The sequence below is a fragment of the Oncorhynchus mykiss genome, chromosome 16, assembly GCF_057628025.1.
Source record: "Oncorhynchus mykiss isolate SJ-2025 chromosome 16, ASM5762802v1, whole genome shotgun sequence".
NCBI lineage: Eukaryota > Metazoa > Chordata > Actinopteri > Salmoniformes > Salmonidae > Oncorhynchus > Oncorhynchus mykiss.
Window position 1 is genome coordinate 39,843,782 of NC_143037.1, and position 19,065 is coordinate 39,862,846.

Here is a 19,065-nt window from a genome sequence, read left to right on the forward strand (position 1 = left end):
AGGCATGGTCTGAAACCCCCTCCTGAAAATTTTTTAGCGCCTGCATGTCATGCACCTTTGTAAAATCCAGTTGAAAAATAAATGACTTAAGGTAACGTAAATGACACCTAGTTAATATGAGTAGTGAATAACTATCGTATTTTTTATATTCTGCAAAAACAGCTAGTTGATGAGAGGCTGAAAGAGAATTGCAAGAATCGCGCAATTTCACAGGCGGGCCCCAAACAGGCAAATAACAAAAATAATCTCGGAACGCAGAACTCGTCGGTCGTTGTCAGTGGATTGTATTGGCGGGAAGAACAAAAATATCGTCTGCAGGGTAATCAAAGTCGCCGCATCTAATGTCAAGTCACAGGTGAGCTGCCTTGTTAAACCCTAAAAATAAATAATAACACGATTGCGTTGAAATGACTCATTAAGCCATTTGTAAGGATTGAATGAGGGGAACATGTGGACCTGTTGTCACTCTTACCCTGATGGTTGCTGATATTTCCAGACACTTTTTCAGTCTTATCTGAGGAATTTTATCATTTATATCAGAATGGCCATATTCTGATGCCAGTTTAGCGCTCATTCAATGACGATTTACTACTCTTTCCCATTGAAGGCCATATTGAGGTTAAATCAATGACTGGACTTTTTAATTTATAAAAACAAATGACTATTGAAAGTGCAAGTCAGTATCGTGCATAGTTGTTCTGGTCTCTGTGGTGATTTTAGAGCGTTGTTCATATTTCTACTTTTACCGCATACACTTTAACCCGATACCCAGTTACTGTGCTGTAGTCAGGATGGCCGAGCGGTCTAAGGCGCTGCGTTCAGTTCGCAGTCTCCCATGGAGGCGTGGGTTCAAATCCCACTTCTGACAGTTTTTTAGTGCCTCTCAGGAGTCATGCTGCTCAGCAGTAATAATAAGAATGATGAAATAACAACTTCACACAGTGAAATAACAATTCATAATAAACACTCTCAAATGCAGACCTTCTGGAGCTGAGCAAAGATCAAGGTTAAATAAGAAAACAGCTGGACTTAATAACAAATGAATGAGGGGAACATTTTACGTTATTGCATTATAATGAGTTACTGCATTATCTTTCAGTTGTTAAATTTCACTTTCTGTAGGCTATGCCTGTTGGCCCATTCACTCCTAACAAGCTTGTTTTCTTCTGTCAGCGTTGTCGTGGCCGAGTGGTTAAGGCGATGGACTAGAAATCCATTAGGATCTTCCTGCGCAGGTTCAAATCCTGCCGACAACGAAAATGCATTTTTTTGACCCCTCCGGAGGTTGAAGTTTAGTCGTGTTTCTTATACCAATCGCATCCTCTCAGATCTCCGCAAGTACATAGGGATTAGTTGTCCATTTGGGATAGGACCTCAGGCCATCTATCCCACTTCACACCTTTACACACCTGGTTATCCAGCCTTCTAGCTCTATAGGCCACAGTAGCATAGGTTACAGGTTTGTAGTCAAGCCACATATTTCAGGTGAGATCCCATGATACACTCAACAATACAACAACACGATTCTCATGAATAACCATTAAGCCATTTGCTAAGATTTCCCCCATTTTGACATGTGGAAACCTGTTGTCACTCTTACCCTGACGGGAAGCTCCAGACACTTTTTTGGTCCTATCTGAGGCATTTTTAAATTCATGTCAAATTGGCCATATTCTGAAGACACTCTTATAGTCTGCAGGGTAATTGAACTGGTCACATCTAATGTCAAGCCACAGGTAACAGGTGAGAAACCTTGTTAAACCCTAAAAGAAAAAGAAAAAACTCGATTGCATTGAAAATAACCATTAAGTCATTCAGGTCGCAGACTCCCCTATAGGCATGGTTTGAAACCCCCTCCTGACAACTTTTTAGCGCCTGCATGTCATGCACCTTTGTAAAATCCAGTTGAAAAATAAATGACTTAAGGTAACGTAAATGACACCTAGTTAATATGAGTAGTGAATAACTATCGTATTTTTAATATTCTGCAAAAACAGCTAGTTGATGAGAGGCTGAAAGAGAATTGCAAGAATCGCGCAATTTCACAGGCGGGCCCCAAACAGGCAAATAACAAAAATAATCTCGGAACGCAGAACTCGTCGGTCGTTGTCAGTGGATTGTATTGGCGGGAAGAACAAAAATATTGTCTGCAGGGTAATCGAAGTCGCCGCATCTAATGTCAAGTCACAGGTGAGCTGCCTTGTTAAACCCTAAAAATAAATAATAACACGATTGCTTTGAAATGACCCATTAAGCCATTTGTAAGGATTTCCCCATGTGAACCTGTTGTCACTCTTACCCTGATGGTTGCTGATATTTCCAGACACTTTTTCAGTCTTATCTGAGGAATTTTATCATTTATATCAGAATGGCCATATTCTGATGCCAGTTTAGCGCTCATTCAATGGCGATTTACTACTCTTTCCCATTGAAGGCCATATTGAGGTTAAATCAATGACTGGACTTTTTAATTTATAAAAACAAATGACTATTGAAAGTGCAAGTCAGTATCGTGCATAGTTGTTCTGGTCTCTGTGGTGATTTTAGAGCGTTGTTCATATTTCTACTTTTACCGCATACACTTTAACCCGATAACCAGATACTGTGCTGTAGTCAGGATGGCCGAGCGGTCTAAGGCGCTGCGTTCAGGTCGCAGTCTCCCATGGAGGCGTGTGTTCAAATCCCACTTCTGACAGTTTTTTAGTGCCTCTCAGGAGCCATGCTGCTCAGCAGTAATAATAAGAATGATGAAATAACAACTTCACACAGTGAAATAACAATTCATAATAAACACTCTCAAATGCAGACCTTCTGGAGCTGAGCAAAGATCAAGGTTAAATAAGAAAACAGCTGGACTTAATAACAAATGAATGAGGGGAACATTTTGTGTTATTGCATTATAATGAGTTACTGCATTATCTTTCAGTTGTTAAATTTCACTTTCTGTAGGCTATGCCTGTTGGCCCATTCACTCCTAACAAGCCTGTTTTCTTCTGTCAACGTTGTCGTGGCCGAGTGGTTAAGGCGATGGACTAGATATCCATTAGGATCTTCCTGCGCAGGTTCAAATCCTGCCGACAATGAAAATGCTTTTTTTTGACCCCTCCGGAGGTTGAAGTTTAGCCGTGTTTCTTATACCAATCGCATCCTCTCAGATCTCCGCAAGTACATAGTGATTAGTTGTCCATTTGGGATAGGACTGCAGGCCATCTGTCCCACTTCACACCTTTACACACCTGGTTATCCAGCCTTCTAGCTCTATAGGCCACAGTAGCATAGGTTACAGGTTTGTAGTCAAGCCACAGATTTCAGGTGAGATCCCATGATACACTCAACAATACAACAACACGATTCTCATGAATAACCATTAAGCCATTTGCTAAGATTTCCCTCATTTTGACATGTGGAAACCTGTTGTCACTCTTACCCTGACGGGAAGCTCCAGACACTTTTTTGGTCCTATCTGAGGCATTTTTAAATTCATGTCAAATTGGCCATATTCTGAAGACACTCTTATAGTCTGCAGGGTAATCGAACTGGCCACATCTAAAGTCAAGCCACAGGTAACAGGTGAGAAACCTTGTTAAACCCTAAAAGAAAAAGAAAAAACTTGATTGCATTGAAAATAACCATTAAGTCATTCAGGTCGCAGACTCCCCTATAGGCATGGTTTGAAACCCCCTCCTGACAACTTTTTAGCGCCTGCATGTCATGCACCTTTGTAAAATCCAGTTGAAAAATAAATGACTTAAGGTAGCGTAAATGACACCTAGTTAATATGAGTAGTGAATAACTATCGTATTTTTAATATTCTGCAAAAACAGCTAGTTGATGAGAGGCTGAAAGAGAATTGCAAGAATTGCGCAATTTCACAGGCGGCCCCCAAACTGGCAAATAACAAAAATAATCTCGGAACGCAGAACTCGTCGGACGTTGTCAGTGGATTGTATTGGCGGGAAGAACAAAAATATCGTCTGCAGGGTAATCGAAGTCGCCGCATCTAATGTCAAGTCACAGGTGAGCTGCCTTGTTAAACCCTAAAAATAAATAATAACACAATTGCGTTGAAATGACCCATTAAGCCATTTGTAAGGATTTCCCCCATGTGGACCTGTTGTCACTCTTACCCTGATGGTTGCTGATATTTCCAGACACTTTTTCAGTCTTATCTGAGGAATTTTATCATTTATATCAGAATGGCCATATTCTGATGCCAGTTTAGCGCTCATTCAATGGCGATTTACTACTCTTTCCCATTGAAGGCCATATTGAGGTTAAATCAATGACTGGACTTTTTAATTTATGAAAAACAAATGACTATTGAAAGTGCAAGTCAGTATCGTGCATAGTTGTTCTGGTCTCTGTGGTGATTTTAGAGCGTTGTTCATATTTCTACTTTTACCGCATACACTTTAACCCGATACCCAGTTACTGTGCTGTAGTCAGGATGGCCGAGCGGTCTAAGGCGCTGCGTTCAGGTCGCAGTCTCCCATGGAGGCGTGTGTTCAAATCCCACTTCTGACAGTTTTTTAGTGCCTCTCAGGAGTCATGCTGCTCAGCAGTAATAATAAGAATGATGAAATAACAACTTCACACAGTGAAATAACAATTCATAATAAACACTCTCAAATGCAGACCTTCTGGAGCTGAGCAAAGATCAAGGTTAAATAAGAAAACAGTTGGACTTAATAACAAATGAATGAGGGGAACATTTTGTGTTATTGCATTATAATGAGTTACTGCATTATCTTTTAGTTGTTAAATTTCACTTTCTGTAGGCTATGCCTGTTGGCCCATTCACTCCTAACAAGCCTGTTTTTTTCTGTCAATGTTGTCGTGGCCGAGTGGTTAAGGCGATGGACTAGAAATGCATTAGGATCTTCCTGCGTAGGTTCAAATCCTGCCGACAATGAAAACGCATTTTTTTGACCACTCCGGAGGTTGAAGTTTAGTCGTGTTTCTTATACCAATCGCATCCTCTCAGATCTCCGCAAGTACATAGGGATTAGTTGTCCATTTGGGATAGGACTGCAGGCCATCTATCCCACTTCACACCTTTACACACCTGGTTATCCAGCCTTCTAGCTCTATAGGCCACAGTAGCATAGGTTACAGGTTTGTAGTCAAGCCACAGATTTCAGGTGAGATCCCATGATACACTCAACAATACAACAACACGATTCTCATGAATAACCATTAAGCCATTTGCTAAGATTTCCTCCATTTTGACATGTGGAAACCTGTTGTCACTCTTACCCTGACGGGAAGCTCCAGACACTTTTTTGGTCCTATCTGAGGCATTTTTAAATTCATGTCAAATTGGCCATATTCTGAAGACACTCTTATAGTCTGCAGGGTAATCGAACTGGCCACATCTAAAGTCAAGCCACAGGTAACAGGTGAGAAACCTTGTTAAACCCTAAAAGAAAAAGAAAAAACTTGATTGCATTGAAAATAACCATTAAGTCATTCAGGTCGCAGACTCCCCTATAGGCATGGTTTGAAACCCCCTCCTGACAATTTTTTTGTGCCTGCATGTCATGCACCTTTGTAAAATCCAGTTGAAAAATAAATGACTTAAGGTAACGTAAATGACACCTAGTTAATATGAGTAGTGAATAACTATCGTATTTGTAATATTCTGCAAAAACAGCTAGTTGATGAGAGGCTGAAAGAGAATTGCAAGAATCGCGCAATTTCACAGGCGGGCCCCAAACAGGCAAATAACAAAAATAATCTCGGAACGCAGAACTCATCGGTCGTTGTCAGTGGATTGTATTGGCGGGAAGAACAAATATATTGTCTGCAGGGTAATCAAAGTCGCCGCATCTAATGTCAAGTCACAGGTGAGCTGCCTTGTTAAACCCTAAAAATAAATAATAACACAATTGCGTTGAAATGACCCATTAAGCCATTTGTAAGGATTTCCCCCATGTGGACCTGTTGTCACTCTTACCCTGATGGTTGCTGATATTTCCAGACACTTTTTCAGTCTTATCTGAGGAATTTTATCATTTATATCAGAATGGCCATATTCTGATGCCAGTTTAGCGCTCATTCAATGGCGATTTACTACTCTTTCCCATTGAAGGCCATATTGAGGTTAAATCAATGACTGGACTTTTTAATTTATGAAAAACAAATGACTATTGAAAGTGCAAGTCAGTATCGTGCATAGTTGTTCTGGTCTCTGTGGTGATTTTAGAGCGTTGTTCATATTTCTACTTTTACCGCATACACTTTAACCCGATACCCAGTTACTGTGCTGTAGTCAGGATGGCCGAGCGGTCTAAGGCGCTGCGTTCAGGTCGTAGTCTCCCATGGAGGCGTGTGTTCAAATCCCACTTCTGACAGTTTTTTAGTGCCTCTCAGGAGTCATGCTGCTCAGCAGTAATAATAAGAATGATGAAATAACAACTTCACACAGTGAAATAACAATTCATAATAAACACTCTCAAATGCAGACCTTCTGGAGCTGAGCAAAGATCAAGGTTAAATAAGAAAACAGTTGGACTTAATAACAAATGAATGAGGGGAACATTTTGTGTTATTGCATTATAATGAGTTACTGCATTATCTTTCAGTTGTTAAATTTCACTTTCTGTAGGCTATGCCTGTTGGCCCATTCACTCCTAACAAGCCTGTTTTTTTCTGTCAATGTTGTCGTGGCCGAGTGGTTAAGGCGATGGACTAGAAATGCATTAGGATCTTCCTGCGTAGGTTCAAATCCTGCCGACAATGAAAACGCATTTTTTTGACCACTCCGGAGGTTGAAGTTTAGTCGTGTTTCTTATACCAATCGCATCCTCTCAGATCTCCGCAAGTACATAGGGATTAGTTGTCCATTTGGGATAGGACTGCAGGCCATCTATCCCACTTCACACCTTTACACACCTGGTTATCCAGCCTTCTAGCTCTATAGGCCACAGTAGCATAGGTTACAGGTTTGTAGTCAAGCCACAGATTTCAGGTGAGATCCCATGATACACTCAACAATACAACAACACGATTCTCATGAATAACCATTAAGCCATTTGCTAAGATTTCCTCCATTTTGACATGTGGAAACCTGTTGTCACTCTTACCCTGACGGGAAGCTCCAGACACTTTTTTGGTCCTATCTGAGGCATTTTTAAATTCATGTCAAATTGGCCATATTCTGAAGACACTCTTATAGTCTGCAGGGTAATCGAACTGGCCACATCTAAAGTCAAGCCACAGGTAACAGGTGAGAAACCTTGTTAAACCCTAAAAGAAAAAGAAAAAACTTGATTGCATTGAAAATAACCATTAAGTCATTCAGGTCGCAGACTCCCCTATAGGCATGGTTTGAAACCCCCTCCTGACAATTTTTTAGTGCCTGCATGTCATGCACCTTTGTAAAATCCAGTTGAAAAATAAATGACTTAAGGTAACGTAAATGACACCTAGTTAATATGAGTAGTGAATAACTATCGTATTTTTAATATTCTGCAAAAACAGCTAGTTGATGAGAGGCTGAAAGAGAATTGAAAGAATCGCGCAATTTCACAGGCGGGCCCCAAACAGGCAAATAACAAAAATAATCTCGGAACGCAGAACTCATCGGTCGTTGTCAGTGGATTGTATTGGCGGGAAGAACAAATATATTGTCTGCAGGGTAATCAAAGTCGCCGCATCTAATGTCAAGTCACAGGTGAGCTGCCTTGTTAAACCCTAAAAATAAATAATAACACGATTGCGTTGAAATGACTCATTAAGCCATTTGTAAGGATTTCCCCCATGTGGACCTGTTGTCACTCTTACCCCGATGGTTGCTGATATTTCCAGACACTTTTTCAGTCTTATCTGAGGAATTGTATCATTTATATCAGAATGGCCTTATTCTGATGCCAGTTTAGCGCTCATTCAATGACGATTTACTACTCTTTCCCATTGAAGGCCATATTGAGGTTAAATCAATGACTGGACTTTTTAATTTATAAAAACAAATGACTATTGAAAGTGCAAGTCAGTATCGTGCATAGTTGTTCTGGTCTCTGTGGTGATTTTAGAGCGCTGTTCATATTTCTACTTTTACCACATACACTTTAACCCGATACCCAGTTACTGTGCTGTAGTCAGGATGGCCGAGCGGTCTAAGGCGCTGCGTTCAGGTAGCAGTCTCCCATGGAGGTGTGGGTTCAAATCCCACTTCTGACAGTTTTTTAGTGCCTCTCAGGAGTCATGCTGCTCAGCAGTAATAATAAGAATGATGAAATAACAACTTCACACAGTGAAATAACAATTCATAATAAACACTCTCAAATGCAGACCTTCTGGAGCTGAGCAAAGATCAAGGTTAAATAAGAAAACAGCTGGACTTAATAACAAATGAATGAGGGGAACATTTTGTGTTATTGCATTATAATGAGTTACAGCATTATCTTTCAGTTGTTAAATTTCACTTTCTGTAGGCTATGCCTGTTGGCCCATTCACTCCTAACAAGCTTGTTTTCTTCTGTCAACGTTGTCGTGGCCGAGTGGTTAAGGCGAGGTTCAAATCCTGCCGACAACGAAAATGCATTTTTTTGACCCCTCCGGAGGTTGAAGTTTAGTCATGTTTCTTATACCAATCGCATCCTCTCAGATCTCCGCAAGTACATAGGGATTAGTTGTCCATTTGGGATAGGACTGCAGGCCATCTGTCCCACTTCACACCTTTACACACCTGGTTATCCAGCCTTCTAGCTCTATAGGCCACAGTAGCATAGGTTACAGGTTTGTAGTCAAGCCACAGATTTCAGGTGAGATCCCATGATACACTCAACAATACAACAACACGATTCTCATGAATAACCATTAAGTCATTTGCTAAGATTTCCCCCATTTTGACATGTGGAAACCTGTTGTCACTCTTACCCTGACGGGAAGCTCCAGACACTTTTTTGGTCCTATCTGAGGCATTTTTAAATTCATGTCAAATTGGCCATATTCTGAAGACACTCTTAGGCTGCAGGGTAATCGAACTGGCCACATCTAAAGTCAAGCCACAGGTAACAGGTGAGAAACCTTGTTAACCTCTTAGAGCTCTAGGGGCGCTATTTCATTTTTGGATAAAAAACGTTCCCGTTTTAAGCGCGATATTTTGTCACGAAAAGATGCTCGACTATGCATATTCTTGACAGTTTTGGAAAGAAAACACTCTGAAGTTTCAGAATCTGCAAAGATTTTGTCTGTAAGTGCCCCAGAACTCATTCTACAGGCGAAACCAAGATGATGCATCACCCAGGAATTAGCAGAATTTCTGAAGCTCTGTTTTCCATTCTCTCCTTATATGGCTGTGATTGCGCAAGGAATGAGCCTACACTTTCTGTCGTTCGCCCAAGGTCTTAGCAGCATTGTGACGTATTTGTAGGCATATCATTGGAAGATTGGCCATAAGAGACTACATTTTCCAGAGGTCCGCCCGGTGTCCTTTGTCTAAATTTGTGCGTAATCTTCAGGTGCGGTCATTTTCTCCTGGGATTCAGGAGAGAAAGCATGTGTCCAAGAACGATGTATCAATGAAGAGATATGTGAAAAACACCTTGAGGATTGATTCTAAACAACGTTTGCCATGTTTTCAGTCGATATTATGGAGTTAATTTGGAAAAAAGTTTGCGTTTTGAGGACTGAATTTATGGATTTTTTTTGGTAGCCAAATGTGATGTATAAAACGGAGCTATTTCTAATACACAAGGAATCTTTTTGGAAAAACTGAGCATCTGCTATCTAACTGAGAGTATCCTCATTGAAAACATCAGAAGTTCTTCAAAGGTAAATGATTTTATTTGAAGGCTTTTATGTTTTTGTTAATGTTGCGTGCTGGATGCTAACGCTAATGCTAACGCTAAATGCTAACGCGAAATGCTAACTCTAGCTAGCTACTTTTACACAAATGATTGTTTTCCTATGGTTGAGAAGCATATTTTGAAAATCTGAGATGACAGTGTTGTTTACAAAAGGCTAAGCTTGATAGATGGCATATTTATTTCATTTCATTTGCGATTTTCATAAATAGTTAACGTTGTGTTATGCTAATGAGCTTGCTGATAGATTTACACAATCCTGGATACAGGGGTTTTTTCATAGCTAAACGTGACGCAGAAAACGGAGCGATTTGTCCTAAACAAATAATCTTTCAGGAAAAACTGAACATTTGCTATCTGAGAGTCTCCTCATTGAAAACATCTGAAGTTCTTCAAAGGTAAATGATTTTTTTGAATGCTTTTCTGTTTTTTTGTGTAAATGTTGCCAGCTGAATGCTAATGCTAAATGCTACGTTAGCCATCAATACTGTTACACAAATGCTTGTTTTGCAATGGTTGAGAAGCATATTTTGAAAATCTGAGATGACAGTGTTGTTAACAAAAGGCTAAGCTTGAGAGCTAGCATATTTATTTCATTTCATTTGCGATTTTCATGAATAGTTAACGTTGCGTTATGGTAATGAGCTTGAGTCTGTATTCACAAACCCGGATCCGGGATGGGGAGATCAGAAAGGTTAAACCCTAAAAGAAAAAGAAAAAACTTGATTGCATTGAAAATAACCATTAAGTCATTCAGATCGCAGACTCCCCTATAGGCATGGTTTGAAACCCCCTCCTGACAATTTTTTAGCGCCTGCATGTCATGCACCTTTGTAAAATCCAGTTGAAAAATAAATGACTTAAGGTAACGTAAATGACACCTAGTTAATATGAGTAGTGAATAACTATCGTATATTTAATATTCTGCAAAAACAGCTAGTTGATGAGAGGCTGAAAGAGAATTGCAAGAATCGCGCAATTTCACAGGCGGGCCCCAAACAGGCAAATAACAAAAATAATCTCGGAACGCAGAACTCATCGGTCGTTGTCAGTGGATTGTATTGGCGGGAAGAACAAAAATATCGTCTGCAGGGTAATCGAAGTCGCCGCATCTAATGTCAAGTCACAGGTGAGCTGCCTTGTTAAACCCTAAAAATAAATAATAACACGATTGTGTTGAAATGACCCATTAAGCCATTTGTAAGGATTTCCCCCATGTGGACCTGTTGTCACTCTTACCCTGATGGTTGCTGATATTTCCAGATACTTTTTCAGTCTTATCTGAGGAATTTTATCATTTATATCAGAATGGCCATATTCTGATGCCAGTTTAGCGCTCATTCAATGACGATTTACTACTCTTTCCCATTGAAGGCCATATTGAGGTTAAATCAATGACTGGACTTTTTAATTTATAAAAACAAATGACTATTGAAAGTGCAAGTCAGTATCGTGCATAGTTGTTCTGGTCTCTGTGGTGATTTTAGAGCGTTGTTCATATTTCTACTTTTACCGCATACACTTTAACCCGATACCCAGTTACTGTGCTGTAGTCAGGATGGCCGAGCGGTCTAAGGCGCTGCGTTCAGGTCGCAGTCTCCCATGGAGGCGTGGGTTCAAATCCCACTTCTGACAGTTTTTTAGTGCCTCTCAGGAGTCATGCTGCTCAGCAGTAATAATAAGAATGATGAAATAACAACTTCACACAGTGAAATAACAATTCATAATAAACACTCTCAAATGCAGACCTTCTGCAGCTGAGCAAAGATCAAGGTTAAATAAGAAAACAGCTGGACTTCATAACAAATGAATGAGGGGAACATTTTGTGTTATTGCATTATAATGAGTTACTGCATTATCTTTCAGTTGTTAAATTCCACTTTCTGTAGGCTATGCCTGTTGGCCCATTCACTCCTAACAAGCCTGCTTTCTTCTGTCATAGTTGTCGTGGCCGAGTGGTTAAGGCGATGGACTAGAAATCCATTGGGATCTTCCTGCGCAGGTTCAAATCCTGCCGACAACGAAAATGCAATTTTTTGACCCCTCCGGAGGTTGAAGTTTAGTCGTGTTTCTTATACCAATCGCATCCTCTCAGATCTCCGCAAGTACATAGGGATTAGTTGTCCATTTGGGATAGGACTGCAGGCCATCTGTCCCACTTCACACCTTTACACACCTGGTTATCCAGCCTTCTAGCTCTATAGGCCACAGTAGCATAGGTTACAGGTTTGTAGTCAAGCCACAGATTTCAGGTGAGATCCCATGATACACTCAACAATACAACAACACGATTCTCATGAATAACCATTAAGCCATTTGCTAAGATTTCCCCCATTTTGACATGTGGAAACCTGTTGTCACTCTTACCCTGACGGGAAGCTCCAGACACTTTTTTGGTCCTATCTGAGGCATTTTTAAATTCATGTCAAATTGGCCATATTCTGAAGACACTCTTAGGCTGCAGGGTAATCGAACTGGCCACATCTAAAGTCAAGCCACAGGTAACAGGTGAGAAACCTTGTTAAACCCTAAAAGAAAAAGAAAAAACTTGATTGCATTGAAAATAACCATTAAGTCATTCAGGTCGCAGACTCCCCTATAGGCATGGTTTGAAACCCCCTCCTGACAATTTTTTAGCGCCTGCATGTCATGCACCTTTGTAAAATCCAGTTGAAAAATAAATGACTTAAGGTAACGTAAATGACACCTAGTTAATATGAGTAGTGAATAACTATCGTATTTTTAATATTCTGCAAAAACAGCTAGTTGATGAGAGGCTGAAAGAGAATTGCAAGAATCGCGCAATTTCACAGGCGGGCCCCAAACAGGCAAATAACAAAAATAATCTCGGAACGCAGAACTCATCGGTCGTTGTCAGTGGATTGTATTGGCGGGAAGAACAAAAATATCGTCTGCAGGGTAATCGAAGTCGCCGCATCTAATGTCAAGTCACAGGTGAGCTGCCTTGTTAAACCCTAAAAATAAATAATAACACGATTGTGTTGAAATGACCCATTAAGCCATTTGTAAGGATTTCCCCCATGTGGACCTGTTGTCACTCTTACCCTGATGGTTGCTGATATTTCCAGACACTTTTTCAGTCTCATCTGAGGAATTTTATCATTTATATCAGAATGGCCATATTCTGATGCCAGTTTAGCGCTCATTCAATGGCGATTTACTACTCTTTCCCATTGAAGGCCATATTGAGGTTAAATCAATGACTGGACTTTTTAATTTATAAAAACAAATGACTATTGAAAGTGCAAGTCAGTATCGTGCATAGTTGTTCTGGTCTCTGTGGTGATTTTAGAGCGTTGTTCATATTTCTACTTTTACCGCATACACTTTAACCCGATACCCAGTTACTGTGCTGTAGTCAGGATGGCCGAGCGGTCTCTGGCGCTGCGTTCAGGTTTCAGTCTCCCATGGTGGCGTGGGTTCAAATCCCACTTCTGACAGTTTTTTAGTGCCTCTCAGTAGTCATGCTGCTCAGCAGTAATAATAAGAATGATGAAATAACAACTTCACACAGTGAAATAACAATTCATAATAAACACCCTCAAATGCAGACCTTCTGGAGCTGAGCAAAGATCAAGGTTAAATAAGAAAACAGCTGGACTTAATAACAAATTAATGAGGGGAACATTTTGTGTTATTGCATTATAATGAGTTACTGCATTATCTTTCAGTTGTTAAATTTCACTTTCTGTAGGCTATGCCTGTTGGCCCATTCACTCCTAACAAGCTTGTTTTCTTCTGTCAACGTTGTCGTGGCCGAGTGGTTAAGGCGATGGACTAGAAATCCATTAGGATCTTCCTGCGCAGGTTTAAATCCTGCCGACAATGAAAATGCATTTTTTTGACCCCTCCGGAGGTTGAAGTTTAGTCGTGTTTCTTATACCAATCGCATCCTCTCAGATCTCCGCAAGTACATAGGGATTAGTTGTCCATTTGGGATAGGACTGCAGGCCATCTATCCCACTTCACACCTTTACATACCTGGTTATCCAGCCTTCTAGCTCTATAGGCCACAGTAGCATAGGTTACAGGTTTGTAGTCAAGCCACAGATTTCAGGTGAGATCCCATGATACACTCAACAATACAACAACACGATTCTCATGAATAACCATGAAGCCATTTGCTAAGATTTCCCCCATTTTGACATGTGGAAACCTGTTGTCACTCTTACCCTGACGGGAAGCTCCAGACACTTTTTTGGTCCTATCTGAGGCATTTTTAAATTCATGTCAAATTGGCCATATTCTGAAGACACTCTTAGGCTGCAGGGTAATCGAACTGGCCACATCTAAAGTCAAGCCACAGGTAACAGGTGAGAAACCTTGTTAAACCCTAAAAGAAAAAGAAAAAACTCGATTGCATTGAAAATAACCATTAAGTCATTCAGGTCGCAGACTCCCCTATAGGCATGGTTTGAAACCCCCTCCTGACAATTTTTTAGCGCCTGCATGTCATGCACCTTTGTAAAATCCAGTTGAAAAATAAATGACTTAAGGTAACGTAAATGACACCTAGTTAATATGAGTAGTGAATAACTATCGTATTTTTAATATTCTGCAAAAACAGCTAGTTGATGAGAGGCTGAAAGAGAATTGCAAGAATCGCGCAATTTCACAGGCGGGCCCCAAACAGGCAAATAACAAAAATAATCTCGGAACGCAGAACTCATCGGTCGTTGTCAGTGGATTGTATTGGCGGGAAGAACAAAAATATCGTCTGCAGGGTAATCGAAGTCGCCGCATCTAATGTCAAGTCACAGGTGAGCTGCCTTGTTAAACCCTAAAAATAAATAATAACACGATTGTGTTGAAATGACCCATTAAGCCATTTGTAAGGATTTCCCCCATGTGGACCTGTTGTCACTCTTACCCTGATGGTTGCTGATATTTCCAGACACTTTTTCAGTCTTATCTGAGGAATTTTATCATTTATATCAGAATGGCCATATTCTGATGCCAGTTTAGCGCTCATTCAATGACGATTTACTACTCTTTCCCATTGAAGGCCATATTGAGGTTAAATCAATGACTGGACTTTTTAATTTATAAAAACAAATGACTATTGAAAGTGCAAGTCAGTATCGTGCATAGTTGTTCTGGTCTCTGTGGTGATTTTAGAGCGTTGTTCATATTTCTACTTTTACCGCATACACTTTAACCCGATACCCAGTTACTGTGCTGTAGTCAGGATGGCCGAGCGGTCTAAGGCGCTGCGTTCAGGTCGCAGTCTCCCATGGAGGCGTGGGTTCAAATCCCACTTCTGACAGTTTTTTAGTGCCTCTCAGGAGTCATGCTGCTCAGCAGTAATAATAAGAATGATGAAATAACAACTTCACACAGTGAAATAACAATTCATAATAAACACTCTCAAATGCAGACCTTCTGCAGCTGAGCAAAGATCAAGGTTAAATAAGAAAACAGCTGGACTTCATAACAAATGAATGAGGGGAACATTTTGTGTTATTGCATTATAATGAGTTACTGCATTATCTTTCAGTTGTTAAATTCCACTTTCTGTAGGCTATGCCTGTTGGCCCATTCACTCCTAACAAGCCTGCTTTCTTCTGTCATAGTTGTCGTGGCCGAGTGGTTAAGGCGATGGACTAGAAATCCATTGGGATCTTCCTGCGCAGGTTCAAATCCTGCCGACAACGAAAATGCATTTTTTTGACCCCTCCGGAGGTTGAAGTTTAGTCGTGTTTCTTATACCAATCGCATCCTCTCAGATCTCCGCAAGTACATAGGGATTAGTTGTCCATTTGGGATAGGACTGCAGGCCATCTGTCCCACTTCACACCTTTACACACCTGGTTATCCAGCCTTCTAGCTCTATAGGCCACAGTAGCATAGGTTACAGGTTTGTAGTCAAGCCACAGATTTCAGGTGAGATCCCATGATACACTCAACAATACAACAACACGATTCTCATGAATAACCATTAAGCCATTTGCTAAGATTTCCCCCATTTTGACATGTGGAAACCTGTTGTCACTCTTACCCTGACGGGAAGCTCCGGACACTTTTTTGGTCCTATCTGAGGCATTTTTAAATTAATGTCAAATTGGCCATATTCTGAAGACACTCTTAGGCTGCAGGGTAATCGAACTGGCCACATCTAAAGTCAAGCCACAGGTAACAGGTGAGAAACCTTGTTAAACCCTAAAAGAAAAAGAAAAAACTTGATTGCATTGAAAATAACCATTAAGTCATTCAGGTCGCAGACTCCCCTATAGGCATGGTTTGAAACCCCCTCCTGACAATTTTTTAGCGCCTGCATGTCATGCACCTTTGTAAAATCCAGTTGAAAAATAAATGACTTAAGGTAACGTAAATGACACCTAGTTAATATGAGTAGTGAATAACTATCGTATTTTTAATATTCTGCAAAAACAGCTAGTTGATGAGAGGCTGAAAGAGAATTGCAAGAATCGCGCAATTTCACAGGCGGGCCCCAAACAGGCAAATAACAAAAATAATCTCGGAACGCAGAACTCATCGGTCGTTGTCAGTGGATTGTATTGGCGGGAAGAACAAAAATATCGTCTGCAGGGTAATCGAAGTCGCCGCATCTAATGTCAAGTCACAGGTGAGCTGCCTTGTTAAACCCAAAAAATAAATAATAACACGATTGTGTTGAAATGACCCATTAAGCCATTTGTAAGGATTTCCCCCATGTGGACCTGTTGTCACTCTTACCCTGATGGTTGCTGATATTTCCAGACACTTTTTCAGTCTCATCTGAGGAATTTTATCATTTATATCAGAATGGCCATATTCTGATGCCAGTTTAGCGCTCATTCAATGGCGATTTACTACTCTTTCCCATTGAAGGCCATATTGAGGTTAAATCAATGACTGGACTTTTTAATTTATAAAAACAAATGACTATTGAAAGTGCAAGTCAGTATCGTGCATAGTTGTTCTGGTCTCTGTGGTGATTTTAGAGCGTTGTTCATATTTCTACTTTTACCGCATACACTTTAACCCGATACCCAGTTACTGTGCTGTAGTCAGGATGGCCGAGCGGTCTCTGGCGCTGCGTTCAGGTTTCAGTCTCCCATGGTGGCGTGGGTTCAAATCCCACTTCTGACAGTTTTTTAGTGCCTCTCAGGAGTCATGCTGCTCAGCAGTAATAATAAGAATGATGAAATAACAACTTCACACAGTGAAATAACAATTCATAATAAACACTCTCAAATGCAGACCTTCTGGAGCTGAGCAAAGATCAAGGTTAAATAAGAAAACAGCTGGACTTAATAACAAATGAATGAGGGGAACATTTTGTGTTATTGCATTATAATGAGTTACTGCATTATCTTTCAGTTGTTAAATTTCACTTTCTGTAGGCTATGCCTGTTGGCCCATTCACTCCTAACAAGCTTGTTTTCTTCTGTCAACGTTGTCGTGGCCGAGTGGTTAAGGCGATGGACTAGAAATCCATAAGGATCTTCCTGCGCAGGTTCAAATCCTGCCGACAATGAAAATGCATTTTTTTGACCCCTCCGGAGGTTGAAGTTTAGTCATGTTTCTTATACCAATCGCATCCTCTCAGATCTCCGCAAGTACATAGGGATTAGTTGTCCATTTGGGATAGGACTGCAGGCCATCTATCCCACTTCACACCTTTACACACCTGGTTATCCAGCCTTCTAGCTCTATAGGCCACAGTAGCATAGGTTACAGGTTTGTAGTCAAGCCACAGATTTCAGGTGAGATCCCATGATACACTCAACAATACAACAACACGATTCTCATGAATAACCATGAAGCCATTTGCTAAGATTTCCCCCATTTTGACATGTGGAAACCTGTTGTCACTCTTACCCTGACGGGAAGCTCCAGACACTTTTTTGGTCCTATCTGAGGCATTTTTAAATTCATGTCAAATTGGCCATATTCTGAAGACACTCTTAGGCTGCAGGGTAATCGAACTGGCCACATCTAAAGTCAAGCCACAGGTAACAGGTGAGAAACCTTGTTAAACCCTAAAAGAAAAAGAAAAAACTTGATTGCATTGAAAATAACCATTAAGTCATTCAGGTCGCAGACTCCCCTATAGGCATGGTTTGAAACCCCCTCCTGACAATTTTTTAGCGCCTGCATGTCATGCACCTTTGTAAAATCCAGTTGAAAAATAAATGACTTAAGGTAACGTAAATGACACCTAGTTAATATGAGTAGTGAATAACTATCGTATTTTTAATATTCTGCAAAAACAGCTAGTTGATGAGAGGCTGAAAGAGAATTGCAAGAATCGCGCAATTTCACAGGTGGGCCCCAAACAGGCAAATAACAAAAATAATCTCGGAACGCAGAACTCGTCGGTCGTTGTCAGTGGATTGTATTGGCGGGAAGAACAAAAATATCGTCTGCAGGGTAATCAAAGTCGCCGCATCTAATGTCAAGTCACAGGTGAGCTGCCTTGTTAAACCCTAAAAATAAATAATAACACGATTGCGTTGAAATGACTCATTAAGCCATTTGTAAGGATTTCCCCCATGTGGACCTGTTGTCACTCTTACCCTGATGGTTGCTGATATTTCCAGATACTTTTTCAGTCTTATCTGAGGAATTTTATCATTTATATCAGAATGGCCATATTCTGATGCCAGTTTAGCGCTCATTCAATGACGATTTACTACTCTTTCCCATTGAAGGCCATATTGAGGTTAAATCAATGACTGGACTTTTTAATTTATAAAAACAAATGACTATTGAAAGTGCAAGTCAGTATCGTGCATAGTTGTTCTGGTCTCTGTGGTGATTTTAGAGCGTTGTTCATATTTCTACTTTTACCGCATACACTTTAACCCGATACCCAGTTACTGTGCTGTAGTCAGGATGGCCGAGCGGTCTAAGGTGCTGCGTTCAGGTCGCAGTCTCCCATGGAGGCGTGGTTTCAAATCCCACTTCTGACAGCTTTTTAGTGCCTCTCAGGAGTCATGCTGCTCAGCAGTAATAATAAGAATGATGAAATAACAACTTCACACAGTGAAATAACAATTCATAATAAACACTCTCAAATGCAGACCTTCTGCAGCTGAGCAAAGATCAAGGTTAAATAAGAAAACAGCTGGACTTAATAACAAATGAATGAGGGGAACATTTTGTGTTATTGCATTATAATGAGTTACTGCATTATCTTTCAGTTGTTAAATTTCACTTTCTGTAGGCTATGCCTGTTGGCCCATTCACTCCTAACAAGCCTGTTTTTTTCTGTCAAAGTTGTCGTGGC

At 40.4% G+C, this 19,065-nt stretch overlaps 1 long non-coding RNA gene and 2 other non-coding genes across 3 annotated transcripts in view; all 3 read left to right on the forward strand.

The window, feature by feature from the left end:
- LOC149976714 (uncharacterized) overlaps positions 1-19,065 on the forward strand; it is a 136,408-nt gene that overhangs the window by 73,079 nt on the left and 44,264 nt on the right. The window lies entirely within an intron of this gene.
- On the forward strand, positions 11,362-11,444 carry trnal-cag (transfer RNA leucine (anticodon CAG)). The gene has a single exon. It is a non-coding gene; the product is annotated as a tRNA-Leu (tRNA).
- trnal-cag (transfer RNA leucine (anticodon CAG)) lies at positions 15,014-15,096 on the forward strand. Its single transcript has one exon. It is a non-coding gene; the product is annotated as a tRNA-Leu (tRNA).